The sequence below is a fragment of the Ornithodoros turicata genome, chromosome 1 (genome assembly GCF_037126465.1).
Source record: "Ornithodoros turicata isolate Travis chromosome 1, ASM3712646v1, whole genome shotgun sequence".
In the NCBI taxonomy this organism is placed as follows: domain Eukaryota; kingdom Metazoa; phylum Arthropoda; class Arachnida; order Ixodida; family Argasidae; genus Ornithodoros; species Ornithodoros turicata.
Window position 1 is genome coordinate 48,013,137 of NC_088201.1, and position 8,431 is coordinate 48,021,567.

An 8,431-nucleotide genomic window follows, 5' to 3' on the forward strand; every position below is an offset into this window, starting at 1 on the left:
AACGACTGCCAGAAGATAGCAGTTATATAGGAAAAGGAGATGATCGTAGTGCCCTTTAAAATTTTACTGTTGATGCCGTCGAAACCACATGACGAAGAACTGCGAATCGAATCGATTAGCTTTAGGATACCGCTTTCAGATATGAAGATATACATATACAAGATATACAGTGAACCCTCGTTAATATGACCCCCGATAATATGACATGCTCACTCGTGACCGTAGATGGGTAGAAATCCAGCGAACCGGTAGAATGTAGGAAGGAGTTGCCTCAGGACAGAAGCCGCCGATATTTCGAACAGAGACTGTTCTTCTGTGACCGTTTTTCTTGGGAACCGTTCCGCCGCCATGTGAATCCAACTCGTTAGTATAACAATCCACTTATCCGACTATGACTGAGATTTTTGTCACAAGTAGTGTCAAACACGGGTATTATCTTCTCGTTATTATGACCACGTCGCATGACCCGCACAGTAGCCCCAGGGAGAGGCTACACACGTACCTCAGGCAGAGCTGAAGTAGGGCTGAAGTAGGGCGCCAAGGTTTGGGATGACTCCTGATTTTGTTGACCTCGGAATTACGCATAGCACTTTTCGGACTGCCAAAGCACTGTAGTGCTTAACACAGCAGTGACCACGACACCAGGTCACACTGTGCTGCTGCTGCTGTTGTGCACCTAAGAATGGCCGGAACGAAGCGGTCTCTGAGGTCAGCGGATTGTGCGTTTCTCGTTAGTATGACAATTCGCTTTATGACCAAAATCTGCGGGAACGGTGGTGGTCATATTAACTAGGGTTCACTGTATATATAGAGTCTCTACCGTGTGGATGAACGTGTTGGACGAATCGCATTGCGAATCTGCCTATGCAGCTGCGGGCCGGGCTTCTGCCGGGCTGAGTTTTTCGGCAGCCGGGTTGGGCTAGGGTCGGCTAAGACTCCGTGGCTTCGGGTACGGGCCGGGTCGGTCGGGTCGGGCCGGTAAATTCAGGCCCGTGCAGTGTTCTAATGTGCGTGTGTGGGGTTTTAATCCTCCTGACTTTTCTTTTTTTTAGCCTTCTTTTCCATGCTCCTTTAACAACAATTTTAACCACAACCATGGATTCTATCAGGGGAAAAGGATGGTGGTGATGATGTCGTTTCCCCTTCTGCGTTGCTGGTGCTGCTCTGCTACTGCATGGAAGCACTAACGTGCTTGTGGAATAGCAAGCCGGCTATGGCTAACCTGGCTAACCTTTGCTTGTTTTTTTTTCTTAATAATTATATCCCCCCGCCCACTGTGGCAAGCCGAGTAGAATTTTTGTATGAAAGGCGGCTTGCAACGGACTACGTGTAGCCTCATTCACTTGTCCACCGTGACTATACGTTTGGTAGATGTTACAGAGTGCGTGGTACGAAACGGTGGGCGCTATGGTACAGGAGTGGGGTGCAGTGACGTTGATATTGAGTGGTTCTGCCTGCCGTAACGGCGGCAAGTTGCTCAAAAAAAGAGAGAGAGAGGGAGAGAACAAGAAAGCACAAAAAAACGCTAGTCCATTCAATCGGTGATACACTCTTTTGGAGAGCAAGCGAGTCCTGGACACGTGCCGCAGCAAATGGCTACGAGCACTGGGTTAGCGACACTGGTCCGAGCAGTCAATTTCAGAACAGTCGGAACAGAAGAGAACATGATGGCTTTTTCGATGACTGCCATACTTCAACTGATCAGAAGAGAACAACTGTCGAAGAGTTCCCACAGTGTTCTGCGGCACCCTCGGGGAAGCATGCTATGCGTTGCAAGGAGGAATACTGGGCTGGACGACCTTTCGGTGGTCTCGACTGCCCATGAGGTAGATGATGTCTACCAAGGACGGCTCCACGATATGCCCACAGAGCGGAGCGTCTTGAACAGTTCGCAGTAACCATGCACCAGCACAGCGCAGCATGATGTGTGTTAGCGTCTCTGCCTGTTGCAGGTGCAGCAGCTGGGGTTGTTTTGCGCGGCCCCATTTGTACTCCGGCGCTCAAGTGCTTGCGCCGACCCTCCGGGTAAGCAGTAGCAGTGAAGCATGTCCCCTTTCTTTTTTCTTTTTCTTTTTTTCTGCCAATAAATCCCCCCCCCCCTTGCTGAGGCCCGAAGTAACTGTAAGAGGTGCTGCTGTGCCTTCTGCTGTTGGTTCGCCGGGTTAAATGGCCAGACGTGGGTCATCCTGTCGGCAGACGTATTGGCTACGGGGAGTCCTGAAGACCGGCGCGGTCTGGACGGCCTCTTTTGCAAGTCGGTCAGCTTGTTCATTTCCCGGCACGCCTTGTAATAGTTGCCAATGGAACACAATGGAACTGCCTTGCTAGGCTAGCTGTTGCATTTGTGTGCGGGCCCTGTAGCGATTAGACAATGTTCATAGCCATGCGAAATGCTGTTTTCGAGTCATCGCATTCGTAGGAGGTCTCTTGGAGAGTGCAGTCAGAGCCAGGGAAATCACGAAGAGCTCTGTTTCCGTCGAGGAGAGGTTATTCATTCCGCCCATGTGTCACTGTCGGCCAAGATGTGGTAAGCGATTTCACTTATTCCCCTCGGCTTATCGACACAGTCGTCTGTGTAGACATGCTCTTAGAGATCCATTCAGCGACAAGCACCCGGGCTACGCGATCAGGGCCGGGCGATGGACTTTTGGGGCATGCCAGGAACTTGGACCTTGGGACTTGGACCTTGGACCTTGGGACTTAGATCTGACAATTTATGTCCATGGTGCTCTTTGGAGGCTTCTTATGGGGAGCAGAAGGAAGACTGACTGATAGGATATCAAAAAGTTCGCAGCGCGGCTGCAAGCCGTCAATGTGAGCGGTGCTCCGAAGTCCTCCGATATACAGTCGCTGAAGTATTGCTTTCCCTCCGTCCGTCTTATGGAGCCGCGCTATTTTAGTAGGCTTAGCTGACTTGCAAGAAGTTGCAGCGGAAGAGAGAGAGAGCTTCAGCATTGAGGGAGATTCAACATTGACAACGTTGCGGGTTGGAGGCATGATGCCGAGGGAACTCCTCAATCCACGAAGGTACGTGTAACTGCTCCAAAGTCTCCATTGCTGATGGACTAGGACTTTCGACGGGGAGTCCGTACAGAATTTGTTGCTTGGTGCATTGAAAGAACGGTGCGGGTTGGGCAGCCGGAGGCGCGGCATCCCACGCAACGAACACGAGTGAGGGAAGTCTGACATCTCATCTTGAAGGCCTTCACATGGGGAGCCCAAGACAGCGAACTGTCAATAACTAAACCCATAGGAACCTCGTTTTTTTAATTCCGTGTTAGCGCCGCGAAGCAAGTGTGGCTATAAGCGGTGTACAGACGTGGACAGATGGAGAGAGGACAGCACGAAGGAGTGGAGGAGAGGGGGTTAATATGCGTCCTGGACAGACTTCAGGGGGAACTGAAAGTCTGCCGGATAACCCAGCGAAAACTCCAGACAGCACAGCCCGTGCGGGGATTCGAACCCGCGTCACCTCCCAGACTCGGCGTTGAAAGCGATCATCCTAACCACTATACCACGGGAGCTGGTCCTAGGAACCTCTGTGTTCTGACTCTAGGGGCGTCCCTTGCAGTGTGACCGGCTTCAGACTCGACCAGGAGGCGCTCGGACCAAGAAGCACCAGGCTTGTATTCGTTGGTCAGAGGCATAGGCCACGGCAGCGGACATAACTATCAAGGGCTTCGACCCCTTCGGATGGCATTTCTGAACACGCTGGGCTTCTTGCAATTTCCCCAAATACAAATGTCATCGGCGTATAATACTGAACATCTTACATGGGGAGATGCTGCTGGGAGGGCACCAGATAGGGCTGCCAGAACCAGACTGAAAAGTAGGGGGCTCAGTACGCTCCCTTGGGGAAGTCCCAAGGTCTGACGTCTAGGCGAACACAGGTTTTTACAGTGGCGTACTCCGAAGGTTCGGTTGGATAGGAGACCGTATAGTAGCACCTTGTCCGTTACGTAAGCAGCGAGCTTCAGGTTCATGCATGACCGATGATACCGTGTCACTGTCAAATGCGCTTTTGATGTCGAAGAAGACAGTTGCAGTTTTACATTTGTTCTCACAGGCTTCCTCAACGTCGGAAACGAAGTCTACTAAAGCGTCGAGGCTATTTAGATGCCCCCTAAAACCTGTCATAGCGTGTGGCAGAACAAACGTTTTTCCCAACAACCAGCATAAGCATTTGTTAAGCATCCTTTCGGTGAGCTTGGCAATGCACAAGGTGGGGAATAGAGGGCGATATGACCCCAGGTCAGCAACTGTTTTGCCGCTCTTAAGTATGGGCACAACGACGCTTTCACGCCCGGAAGAGCAGACTCACTGTTCCAAACCTCATTTATGTAATCTAGAAGTCGCAAGACAGCCTCCTTCGGAAGGTTACGTAAGGCTTGATCTGACAACCCGTCGGCTCCCGGTGCAGACTTGGCATTGAGGTTTCGCAGTGCAAAGTTAAGTCCTGAGACTGCGAAAGGGTGGTCAAAAACATGCGGAGCTGTCAACTACTTGGCAATGGCATCCTGCATCGGGATCGCCTCTGCCTTCGCCAAACATGTCAGCAAAGGCTTCAGCTAGTGAGGCAACGGTTGTACCCTTGTCAGTGTATCGGGAATCGTCAAAGTAAGCAACCCTGGTGTACACGTATAAAAGAGCACTTCAATAAACGAGCCAGCCAGTATGGCTTCAGCAGTCAACTCAAACGGTGTCTGGTTCATGGTGTCAGAAGTGGGGTCTGCCTGTCCGTGAGAGCGAAGCAAAGGGCGCGTTGAAACGCGATAGCCAAATGCATCGGAATGGAATTTCTCCCGCCGCCGGAGCCGTTGATTCTACTGGAAAATGCAGCGGAAAACTGGAAGAAATTCAAGCAACGGCTCCTGCTTTACCTGCAGGCAACGGAAACAAAGTCCAGATCAAGTAAGCAAAAAGCTGCAATGTTTCTACACTGGCAGGCCAGGAAGCCATCCACGTTCAAGCTTGGCGATGCGAAAAAAGAGGATTTTGACGCACTGATGAAAACGTTTGAAGAATATTGTACACCGAAGCGGAATGAGACATATGAACGCTTTGTGCTTCGATGTCGCGTGCAAGCGGAGGGCGAACCTTTCGAAAGTTCCCTGAGGGACCTGCAGCTCAAGTCTCAAACATGCAATTTTGGCAGTGTGCATGACTCTATGATCTGTGACCAGATCATCTACGGCATTCGTGATAAAGAGATTCGAGAACGGTTGCTGCGCGACAAGAACCTTACACTGGATCAGACAGTCAAATTTTGTAAAGCAGCAGAACTGTCGGCGAAGCAAAGTCAGTCGTGGGAGACTCCTGAAGAGAAAACAGTGGAGGCTGTCACCGGGAAACGAAACGGGAACAAGGACACATGCAAGTTCTATAACCGGCTTCACGCGCCGCGACAGTGCCCTGCCTATGGTGAAACATGCAGAAAATGTGGCAAGCGCAACCACTTTGCGGTGTGCTGTAAACAGAAGGTCATACGTCAGATCCAGGATGAGAAGTCTGAAAGTGAATCAGAAGAAGGGCAGTCGACGACGTGGCCATTCTCAACGTGAGCGCCTGCAGTTCTAAAGATGCTCAGGAATGGGTGGAAACGGCACGCGTTGGGAGTCGACCAGTGGAGTTCAAGATTGACACTGGCTCCCAAGCCAACCTCCTGCAGCACTGTTTGTATAAGAAGATAGGAGGTGACAAAGCAATCCGGGCAGATTGTTCCGTCCTTAGGAGCTACAGTGGCGCCATGATGAAGCACCTGGGAACTGCCCAGGATCAACAGTGCGCATCCTCGACGAAAAACACTGGACGACCAAGGCCAGGGTAGAAGGAACTGCGGGACCCAGGTCGTATGTGACGGTCACAGAAGATGGTCAAGTCTTTCGCCGGAATCGGCAACACTTGCTACAGACAGACGAGCCGTTCACAGAAAGACGATTCCAAGAGGACACAGCATCTACAGCCACGAACATCCCCACAGCATCCTCCATGCCACGGACTTCGTCAGGAAGCCATCTTCAAGAACTGGAGCCCGAGACCCCATCCGAAGATAATGCCACAAAACCCGCGACAGTGGACAGCCCACCAAAGAGAGCGTCTTCAAGGCCATCCAGGCCACCAAGTAAGCAACTCTACGACCGAAACTTTATTCAACTATCCAGTGTAACACCTCCTTAATGTTTTCTTTAATGTTTGTGTTCATTTATCGCAGTGATTTTAACCATATCTGCTTACCACCTTTCGGTTGTCTCCTCATTAAAAGAGGGAGAATGTATCGGAAATCGTGGAAGCAAGCAACCCTGGTGTACACGTATAAAAGAGCACTTCAATAAACGAGTCAGCCAGTCTGGCTTCAGCAGTCAACTCAAACGATGTCTGGTTCAGCCAATGCAGGTGATGGAAGGGTAATTCACAATACTGCTTAGTTGGGGTCGTTGGTACATCTCAATCAGAATTCCGAGCGCGAACGAACGAGACACAGAGACAGGGCAGGACAAGGGCTCACAAGCGCTGAGCGCTTGTCCTGACATTCTGACATTTGCTCTGTGTATTCGGATTGGAAGGGGCTGGGCGGGCTGCTGAGTTCCATGGAGTTCGCCACACGCCAGATTTTCCTTGCCGGGTAATGATGGTTCAGCGATGCCAAAACGATTTCAATTGCTGGCTGTGAAGGGTGTTTTTCTGCCCTCGGAGAACAGCGGATATGCGTCGATATTCAGTAAGACGTTCACGGGCATAACTGATTGTGCAGGACCCGCATTATAGCGGCACATAGACCGGGTATTTAACGTCGGGCTTCAGTGCACTTCACGGGGGACTGTTGGTCCGCTGTCCACTGCTAGAGCATGCGTACTTCACATATATTAGAACTACCAGCGACTGTGCAACGTGTGTGATGTTACGACTCATCTCACCATTTTGGCTACCTTGCTTCCACCGGGACGCCATGATCTCCAAACGCAGAGCTGCATGCCCACTCTTGTGGAAATGGAAAGCGTCTTCCACGAAGTGCCGAAGGCTGCGACCTCTTTCTGAGGCTCCGTGGCTACTTAAGCGGACGCGCTGGCCCATTCAGATCCCTATTTTGTATATATCCCGAAAATACACTTTCTCTTCGACCTGCTTTCTTTCGTCCGTCTGCCTCTCCGTACCTGCCCAGGGTGTTCGGAATCCGGTCTCGCTACCACCCGGTGGTTCGTAAGTGGCAGCTTGTAATATCTATGTTCTCCCGTGTTGGCAACGAGGAGATTACTGGCACACAAAATGTCGACAATGAGTGGACCGCGCTGGTCTATATTGCCCAACCCCCACATGTGGTGATGGGCGTGAGGCCATCGCAGATGAGAAGGTGGCCAGGAAGCGCTTCTTTTGCGTTCTTCAGAAAGTTTGGGCGCAAAACGGTATCTGACGTAAGCGCAGAGTATGGTGAGAGCGTGTTTGCCCGGTTACACTTTCGCAGCTACAAACTCAGCGGCCGTAGAGTGCAGGTGCGTGAATAGCTGGTGTTGAAGTATAAGTGTGAAGGGCGCAACATGTCCTTGAGCTTGAGGAAAAACGCGTTAAAACAGACAAGACGAGCTCATAAATGTATTCCCACAAGCAAAACAAAGGGAGACATGCTTAAAGTGAGGTATGGAAGGAAGAACAAGTGTATTTTACACAACCAGGAAACACATAGCCATCTGGGAGTTTAGCTTCTTGAAAGGCTAAGATACCGTATACCGTGTTTTCTGAAGGGTTGTTTTAATTCGCGGAACTTTGGGCGAAGCTCAGCACAATTCCACTGCAGGATTCTGTGGAAGCTGTTCATAAGGAAATCGAGCACCTGAGGGGACACCAAGGCAAGACACAACCGCTACGCACCAAGGAAGCTCGATCGGCACGACAGACTGGAGCGGCAGTGGCAATCTCATAAAGGTACGAAGGCCATTTGGAAGTGGAACACGTGAGCAGTCGAAAGCGCGTTCAAGACAGCAACGACGTTGTTGACGATGAAGGGACGTAGTGGAGAGCCAGGTTGTGCTGAAGGCTTAGCTTATCCTCAGACCTTACATTGTTAGTACTTCCCGTAGTTCCAGTGACAGTGGGGAAGATTCCTTCAGATTTAGGAGGCGGGCTGCTGCGTCCTCAATTTGGAGGTGTCTCTCATGCTTGCATTGCCACGCGATCTGGTGAGTGGGCTTGCAACCCACGGATTCTCGTAGGTCGTTGTCTTGGGTTCGGTTGGCTTGGGTCGGCACGTTGTGGACACGGGATGGGGGCTCGGGTTGGGCCACTGGTTCATCCTGATCCTCATTGTACGGTTGATCACCAAGTACAGTGGGTATCTTACAGCGATGGGGCGGAGGGGATATGTTTAAGAGGAGATACCAGCCGCGGCGTTTCGCCGACTCTTGGCACGAGATGGCGCCGGGGTCTAGACAGCCACCAG